General features: G+C 36.0%; 1 protein-coding gene and 1 long non-coding RNA gene across 4 annotated transcripts in view; one reads left to right on the forward strand and one right to left on the reverse strand.

Moving 5' to 3' along the window:
- Nucleotides 1-13,743, reverse strand: part of LOC126378329 (uncharacterized) — a 231,319-nt gene that overhangs the window by 114,463 nt on the left and 103,113 nt on the right. The gene's annotated exons all lie outside the window — the stretch shown is intronic.
- Nucleotides 7,483-13,743, forward strand: part of LOC126379154 (uncharacterized) — a 64,216-nt gene continuing 57,955 nt past the window's right edge. Inside the window, exon 1 of the long non-coding RNA XR_007568270.1 lies at nt 7,483-7,512. This is a non-coding gene — a long non-coding RNA (uncharacterized LOC126379154). The remainder of the gene's footprint in view (nt 7,513-13,743) is intronic.

The raw sequence follows: 13,743 nt of genomic DNA on the forward strand, positions 1-13,743 counted from the left end.
TTGGTCCCCGCTGCATTGGCAGTCGTTAATAACCACCAATCCGCACTGGGCCCGCGTGGTGGTTGAAGGCCCGATCTCCCTATCCATACAATACAATACAATACAAATACACTTTATTGCACCAAACTAAAAATAAATAATTACAAAAAGTCCATAGGGAAGGCCCGTGCCCCAGCAGTGGGGACGTTAATGGGCTGATGATGATGATGATGATGAAACATAACTAAAGCCGGAAGATATCAAATGTTCACTCTCACTTAAACACTCTTAATATTGACTCGGAATTAGCAACTAATCGTTGAATGAGTAAAATCTCACAAGAGTATACTAAATTATGAAATACGAGTATAACCAGTCATTCAAGTTCTTATGGCATTAGCTGGTGTATTTTTTTAGTATTTACACTAATCATTTACTCGAGGAAAAAACACCGGCTACTTACTTGTGATTATCGAATTGGAAATTGTTTTCTAGGAAATCGTGAACTTAGGTATTTTATGTTATCTGATGTTTAATTGGTAGCATTTATTTCCTCTCGTCCACATTTTTTTTTCCATTTTTTTTGTTTTCGACAAAGTAGGCAGAAACTGTTCTCTTTATTGTCTACTCCCATTTGTTACTCTTTGCCACGTTGATCTAAAAGTACACACAGGGCGGATCAAAGAATATGAAGTGTCAGTCATAAAGTCAACAGTATAGCAGTTTGATACTTATCAAGTTGCGTACAAAGATTTGGCACCAAGATTTACATACGATAGATATATTATATGCGTAATCGATCTGTCTGTTTCTGTCGCCCGGATATATACAGGGTGTTAGTGATACGGTAACGAAAACTTTGAGGGATGATTCAGATCGTGATTCTGAGTTGAAATCAAATGTTATTTTCCGTCGCAAAAATCCACTTGATATCAACACAGAATCACAGACTAAATCATCACATAGTTTTTGTTACGGTGTCACTATCAGGCTTTTGTACGTAGTTATACGAGGTTTAACTGACATCGTAACGAATACTGAGGGGGATGATTAAATTTTCCATCGCAAAAGTATAGAATTGAAAATATTAAAAATAACAAATAGTCATACATTGTTTTAAGTTTACGCGGTTATTATCATAATTAAAGCACATAATAACGGGTTCTTACCGCGTTTAAATGGGGATATGAGACTCCCGATATTTCGACACTGTTGCAAGTGCCATGATCACGGGATGACTGATGAGATTGGAGTGGAGTAGGTAGATCCATAATTTTCTACGGGCAGACATATCTGTCTACCCTCTTTCTCTGCCGCTTGTTTATGTTTTTGATACCGGAATGTTCGGAACCATCTGAACTCGCACGAAACTCACTACGACAAACCGCACTCACTGTGTCCTCACGTTTTTCCACATTAGGCCGTTTCAAGCTTTTTACAACACCTACTACTGGATTCCACATACTCGACAACTTAAACCCGTCTTCCCTGTTGAAATTTTTATGTTTTACGACTGTTTTCCGTTTGAGAGCCCCGGCGTATACAAAATAGACTGTAGTTGTGGTAGTTCGTACATCGGACAAACAAAACGGTCTATTTCTTGCCGGATTAAAGAACATATTAGTGCCATGAAGAAAAACGACGTGCCGAAATCTGCTATAGCTGAGCACGTACTGGAGTCGGGCCCTAACCACTGGATCGAGTTTAACAATCCACAAATATTATCGACAGAACGTCATTACATCCCCAGACTCGTAAAAGAGGCTATTGAAATCATAAAACATAAAAATTTCAACAGGGAAGACGGGTTTAAGTTGTCGAGTATGTGGAATCCAGTAGTAGGTGTTGTAAAAAGCTTGAAACGGCCTAATGTGGAAAAACGTGAGGACACAGTGAGTGCGGTTTGTCGTAGTGAGTTTCGTGCGAGTTCAGATGGTTCCGAACATTCCGGTATCAAAAACATAAACAAGCGGCAGAGAAAGAGGGTAGACAGATATGTCTGCCCGTAGAAAATTATGGATCTACCTACTCCACTCCAATCTCATCAGTCATCCCGTGATCATGGCACTTGCAACAGTGTCGAAATATCGGGAGTCTCATATCCCCATTTAAACGCGGTAAGAACCCGTTATTATGTGCTTTAATTATAACAAATAGTCATGACTTTTGCGACGGAAAATTGCACTTGATATTAACTCAGAATCACGAGCTAAAACAGCCCCCTCAGTATTCGGTACGGTGTCACTAACTGTATGTACTGTATGTACGTATTCATCGGCGAGTTGAAAGTGGTTAAGTATTTGCATACGTCAACTACGCGATTGTCACTGTCTAAGTTAAGTAGGTAAACAACATGTTGAAATGTGTACATATTATGTGTGTCTCCAAGAGCATTGTTTTTACTTCTTCTTGTGTGGGCTTTAGTTGATGATTGCCTTTACCAACCATGGTGTCAGAGCTATTAGAGAACCGCCAAAGAGTTCGATATTATTCAAAATCAAATGCAAAACTATCTTTATTTTATTTGTTTTGTACGTTGTGTGCAATAAAGTATATTTGATTTGATTTGATTTATTCAGTAGGTAACATAGTTACACTTTGAGTCGTATTTTTTACATAGCGAACGTCTCATCCGCCTAAAACTACTGCAGCTTCTTACAACCTCATAATATATCGAATAGATAGTTAGTAGTATATTCTTACTTAATTAAATAGTAGGTAACAGGGGAAAAGGCCATTTTGCACCTTGGTCAAATGAAATTCTTTTTACGAAACGACAAAACTAAAATTTCATATTGAATTTGTATGGTTTTTTGTACTGTCGTAGTGACGTCATCAATGAAAGCAGTCACACGTTGTACTCGTTGTGATTTCATTCGTAATCAAAATTCGAAAATCAAAATTCAAAATTTTAAATGGTCTTATTCATCCAAAATTTTTTATTAAATTAAAAATTTGCCAATAAAAAATAAAGACAAGTATGCAAATAGCCCATTAATTTAAAGTCAGAGAGTCAAATCTGTTCATACGACAGCAGATACGATGAACTTTTTATTTTTAACCTTTAGTTCCTCAATCAATAATAATTAAACGACGTAAGTTATTATGTAAAAAGAAACTACGCGAAAAGTGTTTGACATTTTCATATTAGAAACTTTACAATGTTGTTAGAAATATTAGGTTGCGGACACAAACCATCGTATTTAATAGTGATAAGTTAGTAATCTTTTAAATTTATGTATAATAGCTGATTAGGAAAGGTGGCACATTTTCCAAAATAAAATTATAAACGTTTCCAACTCTATCGAATCCCATCTGTCGGGTAGAGTTGGAATCGAGTAGAGTTAGATTCGGGTAGAGTTAGAATGAAGCCCATTTTATCCTCAAGGCTAGATGAACTAATTATTAATTAAATTTCTTCATAAAATTATTTCAAATTAATTATAATTATGAAATGTGCAATTAATGTACAAATCTACCCAGAGATTGCCACTTATAATAATTATGATCTATCCATCCACATTTGAATATTCGCAATTGAACTATCTAATCCGCTGATCCACAAGTTGCATCAATGCATGCGAATGCGTGTGCCGTGTTTATGCACGCGATTCACGCGATGTGTACCTTACCTAATGGAGGTCCCACACAGTTACGTAAACGGCTAAAGGTCAGTGAGACCGTGTAGGTGGGCTGGTAATAGAAGAAATTATACCTATTTATTTTACAGTCATTATGCGTGTACCTATTACATTTAGCATGCAACGCTTTTAAAATTTTAATTTATTTATTAATCTGATTGATGGACGACGTTGCTTTTTAATTATTTTGTATTATTCATTTTAATTTTTAACATAAATTGTTAATTAAAAGCGTGTTTTATGGCAGTTGAAAAATGTTTCCAAAGTTAATTATTAATCACGTGTGCTGGTTTAAATTGAATGAAATGAATATATGGAAATTGTTTACTATGAGCAAATACAAGGCTTTTAAGTGATTTTAATGGACCTGGTTTCACATATTTCTGACCTTCACTCTTGGATGCTTCTTAAAGCAAAGTTCAACTTACGTTGTGTTATTCTTGTTATAAAAATATGCTGAACCATTAATATTAAGTGAATTGTTGCTATTTTTGACTGCATTGACATTCAGGAGGCATTTATACATTAAATGCTAGCTAACATCTTTAATATTGCTATGTTTGTTATTTCAGTAAATGTTAGAATATATTTTTTAATAAGTACTATAAAAGTAATTAATTACTTATGATCGTCCCGGGTTCTTATAAAAATATTTGGAATATTTATTTATTTATTTTATTTCCAAATCAGGAACATTTTTAAATGTATTAAATCTGTCATGTTGTTACAATCTCTTCAACCAAACCCGTTGTTAGGCAATCTATTTGAATGAATCTGACTAAGAATTTACCAAACGGAAACCGCAAACTCCAGAGAGTTGATCACGTACAAGAAAGAATGTAGTTTATTTACTTTACAACTAGACACCAAAATTATGTTGTCATGTTTACAAATATATAGCTACATATAATAACGCAGTTGGCTCGACATTACAAATGGCGACACGGCTCACCACCTATCTCGTTGGTCTAACAGTAAGGTGAGGTGTGGCTACTTAGTTCATCTTGCGATGAATGTACTTCTGACTACCCCAATTGGGATATAGTCGTTTTTTTTTTTTTGCTGTGACTTATTGTAGATTTGCCGCAGATGGCATTAACTACTTGGCCGGACAAATGGGGAGCGCTGAAGGCTCTCACCCGGTACAGGATATAGTCGTGAGCACCGTCCTATGGCCCAGATTTCCAGACACGGATAGATTTATGGTTTTGGGATCCATAATCTATAATAAAACACGACAAAAAAAACGAAAGCCGTATATAAAGCGAAAGTTGATGGTAAGACAGAGGACGACTTAGAAGGAATTACATTGACCAAATTGGAGATGTCCTTAGAAAAGGTTTAGTACGATCTACTCTGAACCGGCGTGCGTGTATGAAGCGATTGATGAATGTGGAGGAAGCAAGAGAAGTGTGTCAGGATCGAAACAAATGGAATTCTGTAGTCTCTGCTTACCCCGGTGGGAAATAGGCGTGAGTTTATGTATGTATGTATGTATGTATGTAACACACGACAAAAATAAAATAGTAAATATGTAAAAAATACTAATACGTAGAACTTGAGAGCTCCGACAATATCATAACTATTAAGTATACCATTGCAACCTACTTACGTGTTTTATGATTGTCGAAACAATGCTTAATTTGTTGCTGTGTTTTCGAATTTTCAAGCCGTGTTAGCCTATTTGGTAGAATGCTTACCTCTCACTTTGAGGTCGCAGGTTCGAATTCACCACAGGCCTAAACCAATGATTGCGCAATTTATTTTCGAATTCATTTTTGGATCATAAATAATTATCACAGTACAATAAAATATTTATTTCACAAAAGTTTTCATTTCAAAATCGTATTTCTTTGTACCACAAATGCAGACAAAACTGCTATTATCTTCTTCGGTTCGGTTTGTTTTTACATGGTTCGCTTATTACTTAATTACTCGTATATTTCTTTCACAAAAGTTTTCATGTCAAAATTGTATTTCTTTGTACCACAAAAGCAGTTTATTGCTGCTGTACCGTTACTTTTATTAAGGCTGTATTATACTCATCTAGTCGCGTTCTGTTTTGCCATCAGATCACATTTCGCGGTTAGCTAACAGATTTCGGAGTCTGTGAAAGGTTAAAGGTCCCTTAGAGGCAGTTGCGAATACGTTCAAGGATTAATTGTCCTCTCTGCATTTACGTTCACAAGCTACTTGTCATTTAATATATTATTATTTTTAAATATTTTCAATGATATATCATAACAAAATGCCTAAATGTCATAGGTTAACATTTGATAGCTCATTCGCGTTAATTATATCGTTTTTTTTTTTTTGGGAAATGTTTGTGCAATGGAAATGTGGCAAGAAGTGAGTAGTGACGTCAATTACTGAGCTATCATTTAAAAACATACCTCTTTTCTTGGCGTGACTTTTTTAGATTTGTCGCAAATGGCATTAACTACTTGGCCTGACAAATGGGGAGCGCTAAGGATTCTCACCCGCTACTAAATTTAAGACGGGCGTTTATAAAGGCCACATTGAAGCAATTCATCTCAAAAATTAAAATTCATTAAAAGGCATTTGCGCAAATAAATGTCAAATAGCAATATTGCTTTTTTAGGTGAACTGCTTCGATGTGGACTTTTTAACCCCCCAGGTCTGAGGGTGCCCAGTTAGGTGCGAACCTCGGGTCAGGACTCTGAGAGGATTATATTTGAAAGATTTAATTGACCCTAATGAGCCGATAGCGATAAGCGCGCTCAAGTAAATAATATATAACGATGCGCATAGAAACATAATGTAAAGTTTATATTATAAAGCAGGCATACTAAACCTTGCACACAACACAGTTCTCACGAACGAACTACAGATAAAAACTCAGCAGTTGAAAAGTCCATTTTAGGCAGAAGCTGCGACTTAGAGTTTATAATTGTTGAGCAAAATACCTTTTCAGGTCACACGGTTTTATGCCTGCAAAGCCTTATTCGGATAATACATCTCAGACTAAACTGTTTTAACGGAAATGCTGGCAGACTTAGAAAAATCCATATGAATGAAATATTATAAATGCGAAAGTAAATATCTATGTGTGCTACACTTTTATGCCTAAACCGCTGTGCTGGTTTGGATTGAAGTTTCTTTCGCTTTTATTTCTATTTGTCCGACTGCACGTTATGTATTTCACCGTTATAATTATACCTGGATGTTTTCATACCTTTTAGAACGCGATTTTTGAGTAGAGTTTTAGTTTTAAAACTTATATTTTTATTTGCTTACTAAGTACCTAAAATAAGTTCCCGAGTGGAAAGCAGTTATCTAGTTATTATCTATAAAGAGTGGCCAAGGGATGGTATGCGATATCAAGGCAGACCACCAGCCCGATGGTCGGATGAGATTGTGCGGTATGCCGGAAAGCAATGGAAGAGACTTGCACAGGACGGGAAAGCATGGCGTGAAAGAGTAGCCTATACCCAGCAGTGAGAGATTTATAAATATAAATATAAATAGTATAAATAGTAAATATAAATAGTATTATGATAAGTTTACCTTAAACAAACCGGAACCGTTGTTTAACACCTTAACGTAACACATCATAAAATATACTCCTATTTCCTTCTTAACACGTATAAAGTTGAATGATATTACATAACTTAAACAAACATAACTTTTTGTTTTGACGTGACTTATAGTAGATTTGCCGCAGATGGCATTAACTACTTGGCCGAAACAAACATAACTGCAACTATACCTATACAATGATGACTTTATATTTCAATTTTTATCATCATCACTAATTCTAGAGCCACGCTGTTGTCGGTGTAGCATTCTCCATTCTTGTCTATCAAAGGCCAATTCTTTCACTTCCTTATAAGACACGACATTCACCTTCTCTTTGATCTGTTCCATGTAAGTTCTTCTTCGTCTTCTCTTCCTCTATTTCCTTGTAGATTCCCTTCTCCCGTGTCTTATTACGTGTCCAAATCATCTTGCCTCTTTTCTCTTACTTTTAGCACTTCCTCATTAGTAACCCTTACTGACCAACTCATTCTTTCCTTTCTATCCTCCTCCAACACCAAATTTCGAAGGCCACGAGTCTATCTCTGTCTTTCTGTGTCAGTGTCTAAGTTTCACATCCGTGGAAAATGTTGATGCACCTAATTTAGAAATAGATGCTAGTCTAAGATGATCAAAATAAACTCATTTTGCGTGTTAAATTATGAATTATACGAAACAATTACCAACAATGAGTACGGCCTTTGACCACTTTTATTGATGACGTCACCTTTTTAAATTCACATGCAAACGTTATATAAATGAGCCGTTTTGACGATTCGATTTATTTTTTATTTGACTAAGTATTATACGTTATAATCTAGTCTGTTTACTTCACATAAGTCACGACCGGAGGTCACAATGCTAATTTTGACTTAAGTTTAAGACTCCTACACGCACCGGCGGCGCGGACTGCTGACATTTGCCAAGAGCATTTGAAACCCGCTATGCGGATCGCGGCTTGGATTGTGTGTAGAAGCCTTTACAAACAGCATGGGACGCTATAAATACTTCTTCTCATCAACAATTTTAAGAGGAAGTCTTATATTTTACATAATGATAAAGTCACAATGGCCAACTTTCACTGATTATGTTAACGCACATTATGTTACGCAAACGTTCTTTTTTTTCTCATATTTTTAAACTCTAATTCATATTTTTACACTTAATATGCTAAATTTGTGTTACATGCGTGAAACACGCTGTTGTTATAACAGTCATACACATTTACTTCCTTAAACATCATCATCATAACGGGCACGGGCCTTCCCTATGGATGGATAGGGAAGGACCACCACGCGGGCCCATTGCGGATTGGTGGTTCTTAACGACTGCTAATGCAGCCGGGACCAACGGCTTAACGTGCCTTCCGAAGCACGGAGGAGCTCGAGATGAAAACTTTTTTTTTTGTGGTCACCCATCCTATGACTGGCCTTTGCGAAAGTTGCTTAACTTCAACAATCGCAATCCTTAAACATAATCTTCTTTATTTTTATAAAACATTTTTTGTGTAGCTGAAAGGTTCAACTCATTTTAAGGACGTATGGTCACGAGTACTAATATGTATACACATTACAACCATGTCACTTTAACTATTTTGACAAATTAAACCGTAAGCCTCATTAATGTCAAATTTAATATGATAGTGCGACAGGGTTCTAAAGTGGGTACATGATATTGCTCATGACTGTACTGGTACACAAAATTACACCTACAGCGTTACAAATTGTCTGGAAACCTGTCACTATAATAGTTTATCATATTCGAAGTTTATCCGACAGAGGGATTCCATTCTTTCTAACATGGTGGATATTGGTTATAGACAATAATGGATCAATAATGGTTGCAAGTTGTCTTTGTATACTTGTTTCTCTGCCTACCCCACTAGGGATTATGAGCGTAGTTTATATATGTACTTCATCTCCGGACTCAAATATCAAATGAGGCTGCAAAGATAATTGTCACTGTCTACCAACATAAGCTATTAAAGGTTATTTTTCTTTTCCTTGCAGTTCACAAGAGTTAGAAAACTAGGCATACTTATTATCTCCGAGAACGATTTCCTCCCTAATATTTCTCACTAGCAAATTATAAACAATCATCCCACATGCTAAAGCCCGTAAATATAACAGACGCAAGCACTTACGCTTGCGTCTGTTCAAAGATAAAATGATAAGCAAACTTCTCAACGACCACTTACAATAATGTATTCATCATTTTCATCAATCTGCTACTGCGTAATCACGGCTTAGTCGACATAGCCTGTCTAGTTTGCGAGATATCTATCTGCTCAATAGAAAATTGTGGCTTTTGTTATTCCTGACTTATCAAGTAAACTTGTGAACTTCTCTTACACTGATTTTGGTACCTATTTCAAGGCTTTTAAGAAATTTATTCTTTTTTCGCGTGGCTTGTGAAGTCAATAACCGTCTTCATCAACTCTTGTGTCAGGGTTACTATTGAGTCCACAACCGCCTCTGAAAAAGCTCGTATACAACATACTTACTTAAGTAAACAGTAGTCGGGATGGATGGATCATCTTACTTTTAGACTATCAGGTGATCAGCCTGCAGTATTCTAACTCAACTCATCATCATCAATTTAAGAGCTACGCTCTTGTCGGTACAGCATTTTCCATGCCACTTTTTAGGGAAAAATAGGGCAGTGGTTCCCCTCTTGCCTTCCGCCCCGCAGTACTCGAAGTGGGATGGTGCCCTAAGTAATCTATTACAATGCCATACTAGGACTCCTGTCCTCCGCCTCTAAATAGTACTGACAGTTACTGCTGCCCTCTGTCAGTTTCCAGGTTACAGTCCCTGTGACTTGCCCCAACCACTGTGACTTGCTCTAACTAAACTAGGGATCGCAAAGCGCTTTTTGTGATATATCCCCACTGGGCTTCCAATCCAGGACCTCCAGATCGTAAGTTCAACGCTCAACCACTAGACCACAGAGGTCGTCACAAGGTAAGTGAAGTTAATAAATGACACGAACTATGGACCAATATACTTATTCAACTAAACATAGGCTCACAGCTACATCCCAATTGCAAGATGAACTAAGTACCCACACCTCATGGAGCTTTCTGTTAGACCACCGTGATATGATGAGCCGTATCGCCGTCTATAATAGTCGAGCCAACCTGTAACTATTTCACATCACTAATTTAAGAGCCACACTCCCATCGGTGTAGCATTCTCCATTCTTGTCTATCAAAGGCCAATTATTTCACTTCCTTATAAGATACGACGTAACTATTTATTTGGTCAAATATCTATTATCCACTATTCTTAGTTAAGTTCAACGACCTTCATTATAAAGGGATAAACACAAATCAGTTACTGCGAAAAAATGACTAATCACACTAATTAATTTATTTATCATTTGAAAATACCATATTACAAAATTTGTTCGATAACAAGTCTCCATGGTCTAGTAGTTAGTGTTGCGATCACTATCTAGAGGTACGGGTTCGATTCCCGATGGGAACATTGTCGAAAATACTTTGTGAGACTGTTCCTTGTTTGGCTAGGATATTGCATCACCTGATTGTCCGAAAAAGGAAAATGATTCCTTTCGAAAGATACGTTGAGGTCACAGGTTCGAATCAATCGGTTGAGAGCTCTCAGCGCTCCCCATTTGTCCGGCCAAGTACTAAAGTAATGCCATTTACGGCAAATCACGTCACGTCAAACAAAAGACGAATGATATTTGTACTCATTAAAAGCAAGCCTTTTACTAAGATGTTACATTTAAGGGATGGGTAGGTATGTCAAGGGTAAATAATGAATTCGGACAAAACAAACCTCGGTGAGGACACAGAGAGAGACCGCAACAAACCCTTCTTCCCGAATCTAAACAGCTTTCTGTTCCGAAAATCCATTTTCACCAAAATCCACTATTCCACAGACTAAAAAACCTTAGTATCAAATCACTACACGGAACACAACACAACCATTCACTGTACTGCTTGTATTTCAACTAGTACATTAATTAGAACAAACTTTGCAATCTGATTAACATAAAAATTTCAGGTTTTAGCCTTTAGAGTTAAATTACATTATAATGCATTTCTTGCATCTCGCTCTTGCGTGTAACGCGAGCCACGTGGTAGAAAGAGATAGTATCAAGTTGGTACTGTCGAAATCATTGAGATGTCGCAAACACAACATTGTTAATTAACTGGATTTTATTTGTAATTTTTGAGAATGCAATAAAAGGAAGTGTTACGCAATAAAACATAATTATATGTGCAAAATGTAAATTATTTTTTGCATACTATTACAACTAAATCCTTCACCTCCTGATTTGGCGGGAAGAAGAGAGGAATGGCGATTACTCCACCGACAAGAGCTCTTAAATAAAGAGAGCGAGTTTTAAACCTAAATAGTACATAAAACTGACTTGACAAAGTGTAAAGCCAAAAAATTAAAAAAAAAATGTTTCTTCAAAAGATTCGCCGTTAACAAAGTTTAAGCAGTAGGTGTGTCTTTTTTTTTTTCAATTTCACAGATCCATAAAATCCGTAAAGAAATAAAAGTGTCCACATCCGGTTTAACAGTGAACGTTGTGGCATAGCTCCAAAAAAGAAAGAAATGTGCGCAAGCGCTATCTGTTACGAGATGCGACGATGTAACGCTGTATTAGGCCTTACAGAAGTCTAGCTTTAACACGTAAAGTGGAAAATATCCGATACACGTTTTAGATAAAAAGCAGGTAGTCGCTTTTTAGAAAAAATAAGTACACCATTTTAGCCTAATATGCGACTGGAATATTTTGGCATTTTATTTTGCGTTAACGCAAAGGAACTTTTGCGACCTATGTATATTAATATTTAACATACACACGCCTATTTCCCACCGGGGTAAGCAGAGACTATGGAATTTATCAATCGTTTCATACACGCACGCCGGTTCAGATATCGTTATAAAACTTTTTTTAAAGACATCTCCAGTTTGGTGCATGAACGTCTAAGTCTAATAAATATAATTAATATTCAAAACTTTCCTTTATTTTGTTTTGTATTTATTCTATATTAATACAAATTGTAAGAAAAACTACATGAACTGGCTTTTCCCTACGCGATGATAAAGTGGATACGTCATCATTTAATAATTTACGACGTCATAAAGAGTGTAATATAATTATAACATTCTTGATGGATGATTCCATTAATATAAAAATTCCCAAAATAGGTGGTTTATTTCATAAAGATTTAACCTCGTAAGAACCGGATTTCCAGACACAATAGTTAAACAAATGAGACCTTACAACTAATATCAAAGGGAAAAACAGAAACAATGTGACGATGGAAGAGTTTAGACGCATAGATAAAGATGGGAAACGTAGTATCAGAAAAGATATTACATACAATGGAATTTGGATTTTAAAAGGCATCTGGTTCTTAGGAGGTTAAAGCTTAGTAATTACATAACAATAATATTCTACTTAGACCGTGAATATATATTATGTTAGTTCTAAATACAAATAACTTTGAAATTATTTATAAAAAAATACTTAAGTACGCTTTTCGACACTTTAAAGTTGTAAGACTGAATGTCCCTTTAACAGTCAAACCCCATTCAATTATTGCGTCTGGAAAACTAGGCTTTACGAGGCGTTAGGTAATAAGCGACTAAGTAGCTTATTACCTTGTGTTCATATTATTAGGTATTTATTTCAACGGAATAAAATATATAGCATTGTAGTCGTATTACAACTTTATACGCAGCCAACAATTTAAAGGGATCTTTCACGGTTTCCTTCACGTGTAACTTTTTATAGTTTGTGCATTGATTTACCACTTCCGTGGATACAGCGCTTGATACAAAAATGCGGCGTAAACTTGGCGCTTGTTTAGCTATACCTACATACACAGCGGTATATACATTCAATAAAATCGTGTCAATTAAGAAAGTACATATCGTCTTATTACGTATATTAGCGCAGGGTGCTTCATTACGCGGTCGAGTTATATGTTTTAGTGTAAGTATTTTAATTTTGGTGGAATTTACTGCGAAAATTAAAATGTTTATACTAATGACAACATGCAAAATGTCGTTACTTATTAGAAATATGATGTTCCATCCTTCTATTTTCGCTTTGAGTTCTATTTTTTCAAAAAATTACCACGCACTTCTCCGTGTTGCCAGTTCGGCGCCTAATTGCGCACTGAGGTAAAGTACTGTCAACGTTGCTATATTAACAGTAACATTGCGTCCCACTTTTTGAGCGCTGATGTTAAATCTACGGTACTTAGTAGTAAATCCATGATTTTTTGTCTAAGTATTGTGTACAATATAATCAAACAAAGTAACTCAAGTACTAAATAGAATCAAAGCAGTCTTCAATTAAGTACCAGAATTTCCGCGACCCAGCGGGATATTAACTCAACTTTCCCAAAATAAAACCATAAGCAACTGTTACCTCTGTCGATGCAATCACATTCTTTTACTTATTTCTGTTTGGAGTTAGTGAATCGAATAACCAATTGCAGTTGACATAATGTTTACGTAAATAGAGTTTGCGGTTGGAAAACTGGGCCAGAAAAAAGACAAGTTGGTATATATTACCGTTTAAAAACGTTGTT

This window comes from Pectinophora gossypiella, chromosome 2 (assembly GCF_024362695.1).
Source record: "Pectinophora gossypiella chromosome 2, ilPecGoss1.1, whole genome shotgun sequence".
In the NCBI taxonomy this organism is placed as follows: Eukaryota; Metazoa; Arthropoda; class Insecta; order Lepidoptera; family Gelechiidae; genus Pectinophora; species Pectinophora gossypiella.